This window comes from Equus caballus, chromosome 12 (genome assembly GCF_041296265.1).
Source record: "Equus caballus isolate H_3958 breed thoroughbred chromosome 12, TB-T2T, whole genome shotgun sequence".
Lineage (NCBI taxonomy): Eukaryota > Metazoa > Chordata > Mammalia > Perissodactyla > Equidae > Equus > Equus caballus.
Window position 1 is genome coordinate 35926803 of NC_091695.1, and position 16624 is coordinate 35943426.

The following is a 16624-nucleotide window of genomic DNA, read 5'->3' on the forward strand; positions in this document are numbered from 1 at the left end:
CTCTTGGCTTTGTGAAAGCAGAAAGGCAGTTACAGAACTTTGCACCCTCCCTGATTACAAATTAATTGAGTATTAGTTCCCAAGGGGATTTTAAAGAGCACCTACTTCACCATCCTCATTTAATGGTCCAGCATAATTCAGGGGCTTTTTCAAGCACTTAATTAATTTCAGAGCCATGACTGATCAGATTCTTTCTCTTTTACCATATAAAGAGATGAGAGTATTTTCCTTAATTACTTTGTTTCCAATCCTCATACGTTCGTAAACTATGGATTGGGAAAATATGAAATTAAGGCATTTTAGAAGATAATGTACTAATGATGTCCGTTTATTGTCTTTGTCCCCAAAGAGAATTACAGTATTTACGCAAGAGAATTTTTTAAGTTGAGTTTGGTAATTATAAATGGAAGACACTGATTAACTCAAAGTTGATGATTAAGATATATATGTAGCCAGCTGCAGAGTGGAAAGAAATTAAGAGTATTTCTTTTTGTCTTTTTAAAATGAAATAATTTCCTTCTCCCATCTTTTTCCCTGCAGATGGTACCAACCAGGTCCATGGAAGGAGATAGAAATCAACCTCTGCAGTCGTGTTTGTTCTCCTGGGACTCTTAGATGAAAAAAGGTAAAGCTTATCCTCTCTCCACTCTTCCTAGGGATCTACCTTGTGATCCTAATTTGGAAACTGGGTCTCATCATCCTAATCAGGATGGACTCCCATCTGCACACACCCACGTACATTTTTCTCAGTTTCCTGTCCTTTACAGACATCTGTTCTTCTTCTTCCACCAGCCCAAGGATGCTTTCGGACTTCTTAAAAGATACAAAAAATGATTTTGCTCGTTTCCTGTGCCACCCAGTATTTTGTTGAGTCCTAGATTTGTCTGACTGAATGCTGCCTCTTGGCTGCCATGGCCTATGACAGATATGTTGCTATTGGTAGGCCTCTGCAGTACTCAGCCATCATGGCTCCCAGCCTCTGTCAGAAGATGGCTGCTGGGGCCTATGGGAGTGGTTTCCTTGCTGTCATCGCTATTACTATGCCACTTGGTTTCATCTCTGTTACCATGGGCCCAACATCAGTTCAAATTTCTTCCTTGACATAATCCAAATTATTTTCTTGTCTTGTTCTAATCCCTTCATCAGCCATACCATTCTTTTTCTCGTATGTATTTTTGTTGGGTTCAGTTCTTTCTTAGTTATCAGCTTATCCTATGTTTTTGTTTCACCTTCCATTCTGAAAATATCTTCTGTCAAAGGTAGTGCCAAAGCTTGCAATACCTGTGCCTCTCACCTGGTAGTTGTGACAATCTTCTATGGCACAAGCCTCTCTGTGTGCCTACTTCCCAGCTCTAGCCACTCCAACAAGCAGGACAACGTGCTGTTAGTGTTCTATGTTATCTTTATACCCATGTTAAATCCTCTTATCTATAGTTTGAGGAAAAGGGCTTTCAAAGAGGCCCTGAAGCGGGTGGTAAAGAGGCTAATACATTTACCTCAGTGAGAACAATATTTTTGCAGCTGTTATTTCCCCTATGAGGAACACAAGAATAAGAATACGTGTGACCCTTTGTAGGTCACAAGAATAGCTAGGTAGAGAGATGGAATGAAAACCTGGCTCCTTGATTCCTGGTGCCATTATGTTTAGCTGTCACCATCAAGTGATCTATTTGAGGCAGTGTCACCACCATTGAATTCAGTTTATAAAGTGTGTATCCATGATTAGACCCAGGTCGATAAAACCCTACACTTTGAGAATAGAAGTTCTGTAATATATTTCATGTAGAGAAATGATGAGAATCTAGGAAGCCACACAGACAGTTCTTTCCTCATTGATTTTTTCTTTTATATATTTTCAATTGTTGAGAATTTATTTGTACTTCAAGAAAATTTTTAAAAAGAATGTATAAAATTGCATATGTGAATGTTAAAAATAATTTAAAAGTGAATACTTTATCTTATTAATTCCAAAGAGAGTGAGAGAAATCTAGTGTGAGAGAGATGGCACAGAATCAGAAAATTGGAAAGAGGGAGAAAAACAGAGAGAGAGAGAGAGCAGAAAAAATGGGTACAGAGGGAAGGGGAGGGGAAGGAGGAGAAAGCAGGAGAGGAAACTAAAGGAAAAGAGAAAAAAATAGTGTTCTGGCTTTATTCCCAAATAACATTGTTCCTTCTATCTTATTCCTTGAAACTCCTTGTGAATTGAATTGTGAAAAACAGATGGGAGAAAGGAATGGTAGAAAGAAGGGGCAATTTTAAGGTCAAGAGTTGGGGAGATTCTCACAGGCTAGAAAGAAGCCAAAGTCATCAATTTCTGGGCATACGTGGCCTGAAGCATGTTCTGTGGTAGCCTCCCAGAGACCATGCCAGACTCAGAAATGAAGGCTGTCATGGTATGTCTAGGAAGGCAGAGTCTGAATCTCAGAGATCTAAGTGCATGGAATTTCAAGGCCTTAAGTTGACCAGAGAGCAGCAGAGCAACCAGATGTGGGGTACCATGGAGACTCAGGGTCCAACTGGTATAATTTAAAGAAAATTTTGAAAAGAGATGTTTTCTCATGCATGAGTTGTGGACTAAGCTTTACATATATTATGTTACTATTTACACAGTATTTTACACTTTACATAGTTACATTGCATAGGTTTGATTTTTTTCTCTTACCATGTTCAGTTGGCAGGGGATAAATTAGACCCATTTACAGATAAAACCTTTGGTCATATTGAGGTCTGCCACATTCTTCCCAGGGTAGCAACAATTCTTCTTGAAGCTCACAAAGTGTCATGTATGGAACAAAATGGTTCTTACTAACCAGAAACATTTCTACTGCTACTTGTCCATGATGCCAAATTTCTGTACATTTGATGGTATAGCTTTAAAACTATCTTAAGAATCTGTTCCTTTTAAAATATTAATTTTTTACAGTTCTTATCAGAGTGACTATACAACTACTGACCAATTAGCAAGTGTTAAACTGAATAATTAACTCCTTATCCCATCCATCCTTTTCTCTCTAGAAGTAGGATTAGCAGAAGCAGATCAAATCATGAATGAGAACTTCCTAAATCAGGTGTTTCCCTAGTAATGGCAGGGTAGATGAGCTCCATCTTAAAAAAAAAGGAAAAACAAAACCCAAAAAACAAAACCAAAATTTTGTGGGAATCATCTTAAGCAGATATTTTTAATGAAGGATTAGTAATGCAGCATAATATGTTGTAAAGAACTCCAATTCAGAACACATGAATTAAACCTACTTTTAATAGAAGGCATGCCACGTACTTCACACTCTCAGTGCTTTATAAGGATTATCTAATTGATTCTACGAAGAACTACTCTATAAAGTAGCTGATACTATAAGCCCATTTTATGGGTGATATTAATGGAGCTTGAAGAGGTTAACTTGCTCAAGGTCACACAACCAGGAAATGGAAAGCTGGAATTCAAACCAGATTAGCTGATACTAATGTCCATGGTATTAACCATGATGATCTGTGGCTCTGTCAAGAATTAGTTTTACTGTATTCCTTATTACTTCAATATCCTTACTTATCCCTAGGAAACCATGCAATATCTGTCTCATAGGGCTGCTGTGATAATTAGCTCAGGTCACGGAGTGAGAAAAAATATATATCTAAAATGGAAGGCTTTGTAAACAGGGAAATGTCCACATATCTAATTTATTGTTATCAAGCAGTATTCTCAGTTAGCTGTGTCATCTTTGGCAAATCTCTTAGCTCCTCTGGCTTCTAGCTCCTCACCTTGAAAATGATGATGGTATTAGACTAGAAGATGTCCAGGTCCTTTCCATGTCAAATGCCTCCAAGGTTGTTAAAAGAAATGTTATAATCGCAAGACCATAATAGGACCATGAGGAAGTGGGGAATTGAATCAGAAGGGACATGGCAAAGTGGGGCATGAAATTAGATGGAGTAAAATTCCATGACAACCATGACCCAAGAGAATAAGCACCTGGAGTGTTTTCTCCCTCATTGTCTTTTCTCTTTTCACCTCTGCCCTAATAACACATTTAAGAAATACCCATCCAGTTGTGGGTATTTCTTTGGCTGTGAATGGACAGCCAATTTCATGGCCTAAAGCACCAGTCTTGGAGTGCAGTAGGGCCCACCTGAATAGATCTTTTGAAAGCAAATGAGCAATTTCAAGTTTGGCAAGAGCTCTGTTATCCTGGGGGATGTAGGTCAAGGTAAGAGGGCAAGATTTATAGAAAAGAGTGGATTCCGTGTTATCTCAATATCCAAGTGATTCTTCCAGTAAAACCTATGTGAAGTAAGATTTGTGGTCCTCATACATTTTATGAGGTTTATGCTCTCTTCTCTTCTTTATCTCTTTCCTCTCCCTTACTTCCACACCCTCCACTTAGGGCTTTTCCTGGGGTTCTCTTTCTCCCTACCCAAATTCTCTCACCTTCAGTGAAAAGAATAATCTCTAATCTAAAATGTCAATATTACTATGGAGTGAGGGGTGGATGATGTTGAGTTCTAGTTCTGCAATTTCCTAATGATGTGGTCTTTAACTCAGTTAACTTGTGTTTTTCACTTGTAAAATGAGAGAAATAGAAACATTTAGAATCTAATGAGACAATTTCTATAAAGCCCAGCACACTCTAGAAATTAATAATAAAGCATTGAATGAAAAATAATAATTTGCTGAATTCCAGGGGATTTAACTAATATCAAAACATCTTTGTCTAAGTATGGCCCTCTCATCACTCTTATTCAACACAGTACTGGAAGTTCTAAGCAGAGAAATTAAGCAATAAAAAGAAATAAAAAGTAACAAAATTGGAAGAGAAGGAGTAAAACTGTCACTATCTGCAGTTGACATGATTTTATACTTAGAAAGCCATAAAGAATCCATCAAAAAACTATCAGAAATAATAAGCGAATACAATAAAGTTTCAGGGTACAAAGTCAATATACAAAAATCAGTTGTTTTTTTAAAGGCAAAGATCATACCCATTTCATTTATTTATTTTTTTAAAGATTGACATCTGAGCTAACATCTGTTGCCAATCTTCTTTTCTTCTTCTTGTCCCTAAAGTCCACAGTGTATAGTTGTATATTCTAAGTGTAGGTCCTTTTGGTTGTGCTATGTGGGACACCACCTCAGCATGGTCTGACGAGTGTTGCCACGTATGCATCCAGGATCCAAACCGGAGAAACCCTGGGCCGCTGAAGCAGAGCACGTAAACTTAACCACACAGCCACGGGGGCCAGCTCCAGTTGTTTTTCTATATACTAACAATGAACCAGCAGAAAGAGCAATCAAAAATAAAATCCCATTTATAATCACAATAAAAACAACAAAATGCCTAGAAATAAATTTCACCAAGGAGATGAAAGACCTGCACACTGAAAACAGTTAGGGATTGTTGAAAGAAACTGAAGACAGAAAGAAATGAAATGATATTTCATGCTCATGGATCACAACTGATTTCTGAATGTTGACTTTTTGTTCTGGAACTTTATCAAATTCATTTATTACTTTCAACACAGTTTTGGTTGAATCTTTAGGATTTTCTGTCTACAAGCTCATAACATCTGCAAGTAATGCTAATTTTATTTCTTATTTCCCCATTTGTATGTCTTATATTTCTTTATCTAGCCTTTTTGCTCTAGCTAAGATTTTCAGTTGCTATATTGAATAAGAGTGGTGAGAGTGAGAACCCTTGTCTTGTTCCTAATGTTAGAGGGAAAGCTTTGTTTTTCACCGTTGACTATAATATTACCTCTGGGTTTGTTTTATATGTTCTTTGTTATGTTGAGGAACATTCCCTCTAGATCCAATTTTGCAGGGTTTTAATCATGAAAGGATATTGTACTTTGTCAAATGCTTTTTCTGCATCTATTGAGATGATCATGTTTTTCACCTTTCATTCTACTAATGTGGTGTATCACATTTATTGATTTGTTCATTGAACTTTCTTCCTTTCCTAGGATAAATCCCACTTGTTCGTGGTGTATAATCCTTTTACTGTGTTGTTGAATTTGGTTTCCTAATATTTTGTTGTGAATTTTTGCATCTTTTTCAAGATGGATATTGGTCTGTAGTTTTCTTTTCCTGTGTGCTGTTCTTGTTTTCTTTTCTTGTGTGTTTATCTGGCTTTGGTGTCAGAGTAATACTTTCAATTCCAAAATGCAATAGGAAGTATTCCTTCCTGTTCAATTTTTTGAAAATGTTTGAGAAGGATTGTCATTAATACTTTTTTTAACCTTTGGTAGAATTTGCCAAAGAAGCCATCTGGTTCTGGGGATTTCTGTGTTAGGAGGTTTTCAATTACTGATTCAATTTCCTTACTTGATTTTTTTCTATTTAGATTTTCTGATTCTTCCTGATTCAATCTTGACCGTTTGTATATTTCTCGGAAGTTATTCATTTCTTCTGGATTATCCAATTTGCTGGGCTGTAATTGTTCATAGCAGTCTCTTATAATCTTATGTATTTTTTACTATCACTTGTAATGTCTCCCCTTCCATTTCTGATTTATTGGAGTCTCCTGTCTTTTATTGTTGGTGTAGCTAAAGATTTGTCAATATAGTTTATCTTTTAGAAAACTAGCCCTTAATGTCATTTATTATTTCTATTGTTTTTCTGGTCTCTATTTAGTTTATTTCTAGCCTGGTCTTTGTTATTTCCTTCCTTCTATTCACTTTGGTCTTTGTTCTTCTTTTCTCATTCCTTGAAGTGTAAGGTTAGGTTGTTATTTGAGATCCTTCTGTATTCTTAATGTATGCATTTATTGCTGTAAACTTCCTTCTCAGAACTGCTTTTGTACCATAGTATTGGTTTTGGTGTATTATATTTCCATTGTTATATGTTTCAAGATGTTTTTTGATTTCTCAGCTGCACATTGATTTTTCAGTAGTGTGCTGTTTAGTTTTCACATATTTGTTCATTTCTCAGCTTTCTGCTAATGGATTTCTAGTTTCATGCCAATGTGGTCAGAAATGATACTTGGTATGATTTAAATCTTAAATTTTCTAAAACACATTTTGTGTCCTCTCATGTGATCTATCCTGGAAATGTTTTCTGTGCACTTTAGGAGAATGTGTGCTCTGCTGCTATTGGATGGAATGTTCTATAAATGTCTGTTATATCCATTTGGTCTAACGTGATTCAAGTTGAACATTTTTGTGGGAATTTCCTCTCTGGATCATCTATCCATTTCTGAAAATGGAGTATTAAAGTCCCCTACTATTGTTGTATTGTTGTCTATTTCACCCTTTGTATCTGTTAATATTTGGTTAATATATTTAGGTGCTCTGATTTTGGGTGCATATATATTTACATTTATTATGTCTTCCTGATGAATTGACCCCTTTATTATTATATAATGACCTTCTTTGTCTCTTGTTTCAATATTTGGCTTAAAGTCTATTTTATCTGATATAAATATAGCTATTCCTGCCTTCTTTTGTTTTCCACTTGCATGAAATATCTTTTTCCATTCTTCCACTTTGAGCCTATGGGTCTCATGAAAGCTTAGTGAGCCTCTTGTAGGCAGCACATAGTTGGATCTTGATTTTTCATCTATCTAGGACTCTGCCCTTTTTTTTGGTGAATTCAATTCATTTACATCTATTGTAATTATTGATATGTAAGCACTTACTAATGCCATCTTACTCATTGCTATCCAGTTGTTTGTATTTCCATTGTTTCCTTTTTTCTTGTGTGCACCTACCTTTGCACATGTGTTTTTTTCCATGGTGGTAGGCTCTGTTTCCCCTTTCTTATCTTTCGTGAACCTAGTCTAGATTTTCACTAGGTGATTACAATGAGGGTTGTATAGAAATCTCATAAGGAAAACAGTCCATTTTAAGCTCATAGCAGCTTGACTTCCATTTTCTACAAAAACTGGACCCTTCTACTCTTCTGTTTTACATTGTTATGTTATTTTTGCCTCTTTTTATATTCTGTATTCTTTAACAAATTATAGTAGCTATAATTATATAATACTCCTCACTTTTAGTCTTTATACTACAATTTAGTGGTTAGCACACCATCCTATTACAGAATTAGTCTTTTCAGTCTGCCTTTATATTTACCTTTATCACTGTGCTGTATTCTTTTGTATGTTTTCATGTTGCTGATTAGTGTCTTTTCATTTCAGCTCAAAAAACTCCTTTCAGCAGTTTTTAGAAGGAAGATGTAGTGGTGATGAACAATCTCAGCTTTTGTTTTTCTGGGAAACTCTTTACTTTCCCTTCATATATGAAGTATAACTTTGCCTGATAGAGTATTCTTGACTGGCAGTTTATTCTTTCAACACTAAGTATGTCATTTCACTTTGTCCTGGTCTGTGGGATGTGGCTGAGAAAACTCCTGGTAACTTAATGGGGGTTCCTCTGTAGGTTACCATCATTTTTCCCTAGTTGCTTTTGGGATTTTGTGTTTATCTTTGATTTTTAAAAGTTTAATTATAATATGTCTTGGAGAAAGTCTTTTGGCATGAAATAATTGGGTGGTCTATAAGCTTTGTGAGCTTGGCTGTCCAAGTGTCTCCGGGTTTGAGAAGTCTGTAGTATTATTCCCTAAATAAATTTTCATCTGCCTTCTTCCTCTTTTTTCCTTTCAATCTTCAATTCTTTTAATTTTGTTTTGATGAAATCCCATAGATTGTACAGGCTTTCTTTGCTCTATTGTCTTTCTTTTTTTCTTTGCCTTGCTCTGACTGGGTTATTTCAAACTTCTTGTCTTCTAGCTCACTTATTTGTCTTCAGTTTTCTTTACTGCAAATGCTCTTTATTGCATTTTTCATTTCATTCATTGAATTCTTCAGTGCCAGAAATTGTTTCTTTTTTATAGTTTTGGTTTATTTAGTACATATATATATATGTGTGTGTGTGTGTATATATATCATTTTGTTCATTTTTTTCTCCTAACCTCATTATTGTCTTTTTAGTTACCTTGTAGTTCATTGAGATTCTTCAAAAAGCTATTTTGAATTCTTTATTAGCTTGGTCACAAAATTATGTACCTTTAAACTTCTGAAATTGGAGATTATGGTCATCTTTAGGTGACAACATATTTCCTTGATATTTCATATTTCTTGTAGGTTTTGGTTGCTGCTTTTACATTTGAATTAAAAAAGACTTCCTAAAATCTTTACTAATTGCCTTCCTATGGGGTTTACCGTCACTGGTGGTGTTATATCTGAGATTTTCTCTGCCTTTATATGGGTGAATGTGCTCCACTCTGCTTGCTACCATGGTTGGCAGAATTTTTAGGCTATTGTGTCTTCCTCGTTACAATTCACGAGGATGGCTACTGGAAACCTCTTATTTGTTTTCTCAAAGCTAGTGCTATAGCTCATGTTTGTGTTTTCTCTCTTGCCGTAGACCCAGGTTTATTTTTCTGAGACCACCCAGTTTACCAGCTTTGTTGTCACTGCTTCCCTTAGAAATATTCACAAGAAGCCAGTTGCAGAGTGGGGAGAGGTGTGGGTTTGGCACTGGGGCCTTGTGGTTCCCACTGATCTCGGGGGGAGATTCTTGGGTGAGGTACTCCTGGAGGCTCACGGAGGATTTCAGCTGAAATCCTGAGTGCAGTAGGCAGGAACTATGCTCATTTAATGTCTTTTGTTATTATCATTTGTTTATTTCCTGATCTTCCCCCTCCCTCCATCACCAACTACCTGTCTCAGTGCGCTAGGTTCTTTTTAGAGACACAGATTTCTCCAGCTGTGTCCAACACTACTGAAGCGGCTGGGCACTCACTCACTGTTCTTTTCCCCTGTGGCATAGTTCACCACCGTTGAATATTTCAGACTGTGCATTGTTGCCTTGAATGAGTGGTCCTTGGAATGCTCCTCTCACCTTCCCCACTGTGACCAACTCATGCTGCTTTTCTGTTCCAATAGTTCACTGTACTCCACTCTCAAGAAGGCTGGGGTTCCACAAAGTCTCTCTCATTCATGGGTGTCTGCCAAAGACAGCACTCTCCAGACTTTACCTGATCATAACCCAGATGGACTTAGGTAGGTTCACTGACTCCTGCTGGCTCTGCAGCCCATTCTGAGGTCTGTTTGATTATGGGATACACAGGTAGGCAAGATTTTTCCTGGGTCCCTTGGTCTATGGCCCTGGATACCACAACTCCCACAAGGTGTTTTTGCTCAAGAATGGATGTCTAATTCATTCTTACAAAAGTGGGACAAAAAGAAGGACTGTCTTTCACTGCTAAGATGCTAACATTCCTCCTTCCTCTGATAATTTTTAATCTCATACACTTACTCATGTAGATATGCAGCTTATATCTTTGACTATTGTGACACCAAAAGACACCAAGTCAAAATTTTTGTTTAAAGGGATTCTGTGTTGGTGTTGCCCCTAAGGTATCTGACAGAAATAATATAAAGCATTTCTGAAGGAAGACATTTTAAACTCAAGCCTCAGTGATTCCCACAGATAAATTTTTTTTAAATGCTAAATTAAGATAAAAAAAAATCACTAAGCAGACAAAAATACAAGATACCTTGCTAAGAGTCAGCTATAACATCAAACTATAAAATCAGATTTGCAAAACTATGTAGTTAAATTATTAGATATTAATAAGAAATAAATATGTTTAATATGTTTAAATAATGGATGCTATGGAAAGTATGATGAAAGAATAAGAGACTATCAAAGATGACCACTCAGGAAAAGAACAAAATGAAACCTTTAGAGAGAAAACAAAATATTATCACTGAAATGTGAAATTAAACAGATGCATTAAACAACCAGTTAGCAAAACTTATGATAGAATAAATTATCTGGAAGAGAGATCTGTAAAAATTAAACAGAACACAGGAGAGAAATACAAATAATGGATGTTTGAGTGAAGTGGAGGGTAGAGCAAGAAGATTCAATGACAGACATTTAATTGTGGTTCCAGAGGCATATACTAGAAATATAAAGACAATTTCAGAATATTACCTGTGTTTGATAGATAGCACATCAGGCTTAAGTTTACCTTATTGAATGAATGGACATTAGAGGAAGCTGTGAATACCTCCGTGAGTAGAAGATGAACAGAATATATCGTAGATGTAAAATCAATCTTTTTGTTGTCATGATTGTTGGTTAAGATGATGACTGCGATGATGATGAAGAATGCAGTTTTCTGCTCTGTTCTCACAAAATTCTCTTTCTATTCAGTCTCACTGTGGACAGAACCACACCTAAGTCTGGCACGATCAATACACTCATGCATCACTTAATTGTGGGGAAACATTGAGCAATGAATCATTAGTCAATTTCGTTTTTGTCTGAACATCATAGACTGTACCTCCACAAACCTACTTGGTATACCTACTACACACCTATGCTATATGGTACTAGTCTTACAGGATCACCATCATTTATGCGGTCTGTTGGTGACTGAAATGTTGTTACGTGGCACATGACTGTACACATTCTGTCTGCTCCCATTTTTCCTTCCACATTGATCTCAAATCTTGCATTTATTTTCTAATTAGTAACTTCCTTCCTTCAGAATACTTTTCAAAAGAGTTCACCATGAAGCAAAGACAGATCTAATTTTGGGAAATGAACCCGTCTGCCTCACTTCTCAGACTACAGCCTTATGCTTCAATGGGGATTTTCTCATATTGTTCATTTTTGGTCCTAGAAGGCTGGGAAATGATTGGCGAAAAGAAAGTCATTCTGGATGGCTAATACTGACAGGTATTTGTAGTTTATAGACATAGTTTATTCCACTAATGTTGCAGTCTTTCTCCAGGGGAATCTCCAAGACTTCTACTTTACGCAAACACAAAACTCTCAGCTACATGTGACATATATTTTCTAGGTTTCATGGCTTCCCATGATTTTCTTTCTAGTTTGAGTTCATCTGAATAAAAATATACTTGTGCTGGAGATGTTCTAATGACCACCTGAAGAGATGACAGCTATTGCATCTTGAAGAGGGCATGCAGTGTCTTATGCAAAAATATTATTTTGGTTATTTACTGTTTGGCCTGAAGACTTAGTGCTTAACTTCTCTGGACTGGCTCCAAGGAGAAAAAGAGAAAGGACTTCCAGAAATCCTGCCTCAGTTTTCTAATCCCCATATCCCTTGCCTAAGCATCCTCATCCTTACATGAGTTCAAATCACTCTACTTCTACAGAAGTCTTGAATCTAGGAACCATGAATAGACTTGAGGGTGACAGAGAATCCAATAAAACCATATGCAGAGGTGATAAGTGGTTGCAGTTTCCTGGGTACAGGGTTCAGACTTTGTAACAGATTTTCAAATGTATCACTGACTCAAAGAAGATCAAGAGTCGCTGTCTTAGATAATTTAACTTATAAGTATCTCTGATTTGAAGAAAGAAAAAGCTGCACCTGCAAAGAAAGGAGCATAATGGCTCTTTCAAACTTATCTTATCTAACTTCTCAGGTGCTTTCCTAGAATCATTAAGTTGTTCAACTCACATCCATTTCCAAACTATATCTTGTCTCTGACTCTTCCCACTATTCTATGGCATTATTTTTAGATCTCAGATGGTTTTATGAAAACAGAAAGGCAGTTACAAGATAGTCCACCCTCCCTGATTACAGTTTAGTGGAATCTTGGTTCCAAAGATTCTATTTATTTATTTTCTGAGGAAGATTTGCCTTGAGCTAACATCCATTTCCAATATTTCCCCTTTTTTTCTTTTTATGTGGGCTGTACCACAGCATGGCCTCTAACAGAAGAATGGTGTAGGTCAGTGTCTAGGATTCAAACCCAGGTACCCTAAGTGAAGGGCACTGAACGTAACCGCTAGGCCTCTAGGGCTTGCCCCCGAAGGAGATTTTAAAAGACATGTACTCCAGCATCCTCATTTGGTGTATGAAGCCTCATGATTCAGGGACTTCTTCAAGCACTGATTAACATCAGAGCCATGTGTGAGGAGAATTTTCGTTTCACCATATCGAGAGATAGCAGTTTTCACCAGTTTTGTCTATTTCTGATTCTCATATATTTGTGAATTCTAGGAAGTTAAAACATGAAATTAAGACATTTCAGAGGATAATGTACTCATAATGCCAATTTACTGTCTTTTGTCCCCAAAGAGAATGAGAATGTTTATTGAAGGGAATTGTTCATTTAAGTTTAGTAATCATGCGTGGAAGACAGATTAACTCAACATGATGATTTAAGTTGTATATTTAGTCAGCTGCATGACTGGAAAAAGACGAAGAATACTTGTTTTTGTTTTCTGAGAATGAAATAATTTCCATCTGTCATCTTTTTGTCAGTAGATGACACTAACCATGTCCATGGAAAGGAATAGAAATGAGACTTCTGTGTCCACGTTTGTTCTCCTGGGACTTTCAGATGAAAAAGAGGTGCAGCGTGTACTATTCCCAGTCTTTCTAGGGATCTACCTTATGACTCTAATCTGGAACCTGGGTCTTATCATCGTAATCAGGATGAACTCCCACCTGCACACGCCTATGTACTTTTTTCTCAGTTTCCTATCATTTTTAGACATCTGTTATTCTTCTTCAACTAGCCCAAGAATGCTTTCAGACTTCTTAAAAGATGAAAAAAACATTTCCTTCATTGCCTGTGCCACCCAGTATTTTATTGGGTGCTGGATGGGTCAGGCTGAATGCTGCATCTTGGCCACCATGGCCTATGACAGATTTGTTGGTATCGGTAGGCCTCTGCAGTACTCGAGCATCATGGCTCCTGGCCTCTGTCATAAGTTGATTGCTGGGGCCTATGGGAGTGGTTTCCTTGGTAGCTTAGTTCAAACAGTTTCTTGCTTTCGTCTCTACTACTGTGGGCCCAATATCATTCCAAATTTCTACTGTGATGTAACCCAGATTATTTCTTTGTCTTGTTCTGATTCCTACATCAGCCAAATGATTCTGTCTCTCGAATCTATTCTTGTTGGGTTTGGTTCCTTCTTGGTAATCATCTTATCTCATGCAATCACTGTAGCTTCCATCCTGAAACTATCTTCCATCAAAGGTAGTGCCAAGGTCTTCAATACCTGTGCCTCCCACCTAGTAGTTGTGACAATCTTCTATAGCACAAGCCTCTTTATGTACCTGCATCCTAACTCTAGCCACTCCAAGAAGCAAAACAAGGTGCTGTCAGTGTTCTATGTTATCCTAATCCCCATGTTAAACCCCGTTATCTATAGTTTCAGGAACAAGGAGATCAAAGAGGCCCTCAAGAGGATGACAAAGAGAGTAACACATTTATCTCCATAAAAACAATATTTGGGCAGGTGTTATTTCCCCTATAAGGAAAATAGAGATAAGAACATGTAAGAACTTTTTGTAGGTCATACAACAGCTAGATAGAGAGAAGTGAAAAACTCACTTCTTGATTCCTGGTGCCATCATATTTAGCTCACACTACCAAGCGATCAGTTTGAGGCAGTGTTATGAACATTGAATCTAGTTTAAAAGGTTTGTTCCCAGGATTATACCCACGTAGGTAAACCCCATATTTTGAGAACAGAGGTTCTGATAGACATTATATGCAGAGATAGACAAGAACCTAGGAATCCACACAGTCTTTCTCCTATGATTTTTAAAATGTCTTTTATTCATTTTCAACTGTTAAGCTTTTATATGTATTTCAATAAAATAAAATAATGTATAAAATCAAGTTGTGAAACTTAAAAATTATTTTAAAATGAGTACTTTTAATCTCCACCTCAAAGAGGGAGAGAGAGTGAGTATGAGAGGGAGGGACACAGAAAGAGAGAGATAGAAAGACTGAAGGAAAGACAGAGAAAGATAAAATATGACAGGAGAGGAGAAGAAGAAAGATTGATCTGGCTTTATTCCCAAATAAGCTTGTTCCTTCCATCTTACTCATTGAGCCTCCTTGTGAAGCGAATTTTGAAAAAGGTATGGGTGAAAGGAATGGTAGAAAGAAGGGGCACAATAAGGTCAAGAGTTAGAGAGATTCTCAGAGGCTAGAAAGAAGTCAAAGTCATCAACTTCTGGTCATAGTTGGCCTGTAGCCTGCTCTATGGTAGCTTACCAGAGACCATGCAAGACCTCAGAAATGCAGGCTGTCATGGTGTGTCTAGGGAGACAGGATCTGAGTCCCAGAGATCTGAGTCTCCCAAATATTCCTGGACCTTAAGTTTGACCAGGGAGCAGCAAAGCCAGTTTACTTGGGGGTATGATGTAGACTCCAGTCCAACTAAGAGAATTTAAAGAACATTTAAATGGACATATACTTTTAGAGGAGAATTTTTTTACTTTTTACTTTTTTAAAGATTGGAACCTAAGCTAACAACTGTTGCCAATCTATATTTTATTCTTTCTGCTTTTTTCCCCAAATCCCCCCAGTACATAGTTGTATATTTCAGTTGTGGGTCCTTCCAGTTGTGGCACGTGGGACGCCACCTCAACGTGGCCTGATGAGTGGTGCCACGTCCATGCCCAGGATCCAAACCAGCAAAAGCCTGGGCTGCCACATCGGAGTGCACAAACTTAACCACTCGGCCAGAGGGCTGGCCCCTAGAGGAGAATTTAAATAGTAAGCTTCACATATATTACATTAGTATTTATACAATACTCTACACTTCATATAGTTAAATTGCATGGATGTGATTTTTTTCTATTACCATATGAAGTTGGCAGTTGAGAAATTATCCACATTTTACAGATAGAAGCTTTGAGCATATTGAGGTCTTCCATGTTCTTCCCAGAGTAGCCACAATTCATCTTAAGTCTCACAAAATTTAATTTGTGGAGCATAGATGCTTCTTATTGACCAGAAACATGCTCTCCATGGTTTGAATGGGTGCCCTAATTCTATACTTTTGGTGTTATATTTTTAAAAACATCTTAAGAATCTGTTCAATTTAAAAGATTAATCTATTACAGTTCTTACTTGTGGGAATATCTGACTACTAACCTATTAGGAAGAGTTAAATTAAATAATTAACTCATTGCCCCACCCACCACTCTCTCTCTAGAATTAATATTAACTGAAATAGAGCAAACCAAGAATGAGACCTTCCTAAAACATCTCTGTTTCCCTAGTAATGGCAGGGTAGATGATCTCCACCAAAAAAAAAAAAAAAAAAAGACAAGAAACGTTTGTGAGAATGATCTTAAACAGATATTTTTTAATGAAGGATTAGTAATGCAGCATAATATGTTGTAAAGAACTCCAATTCAGAACACACAAATTAAACCTGCTGTTAATGGGAGGCATGCTGTGTACCTCACAGGCTAAGTGCTTTATGAGCATTATCTGATTTGATTCTATGAAAAACTGCTGTATGAAGTAGCTACTATTATTAGCCCCATTTAATAGGTGATATATACTTAGGCTTGGAGAGGTTAATTTGCTCAAGGTCACACAACCAATAAATGGAAAGCTGGAATTCCACCCAGATTGGCTGACACCAATGCCCATGGTATTAACCACAATAAGTCATGGCTCTATCATGAATTAGTTTTATTGTATTCCTTTTTGCTGTGATTTCCTCACTTATGCATAGTAAATCACACCATGTATGCCTCATAGGACTGCTGAGATGATTGATTCAGGTTAGGTATTTGAGAAAGTGCATGTATGTATTTGTCTAAAATGAAAGTGCTTTGTAAAAGTGTCCACATATCTAATTTACTGTTGTCAGGTTATATTACCAG

General features: G+C 36.9%; 1 pseudogene; it reads left to right on the forward strand.

Moving 5' to 3' along the window:
* Window positions 1–13249: 13249 nt before the first annotated feature.
* On the forward strand, window positions 13250–14567 carry LOC138916417 (olfactory receptor 5A1-like; annotated as a pseudogene).
* Window positions 14568–16624: the final 2057 nt, after the last annotated feature.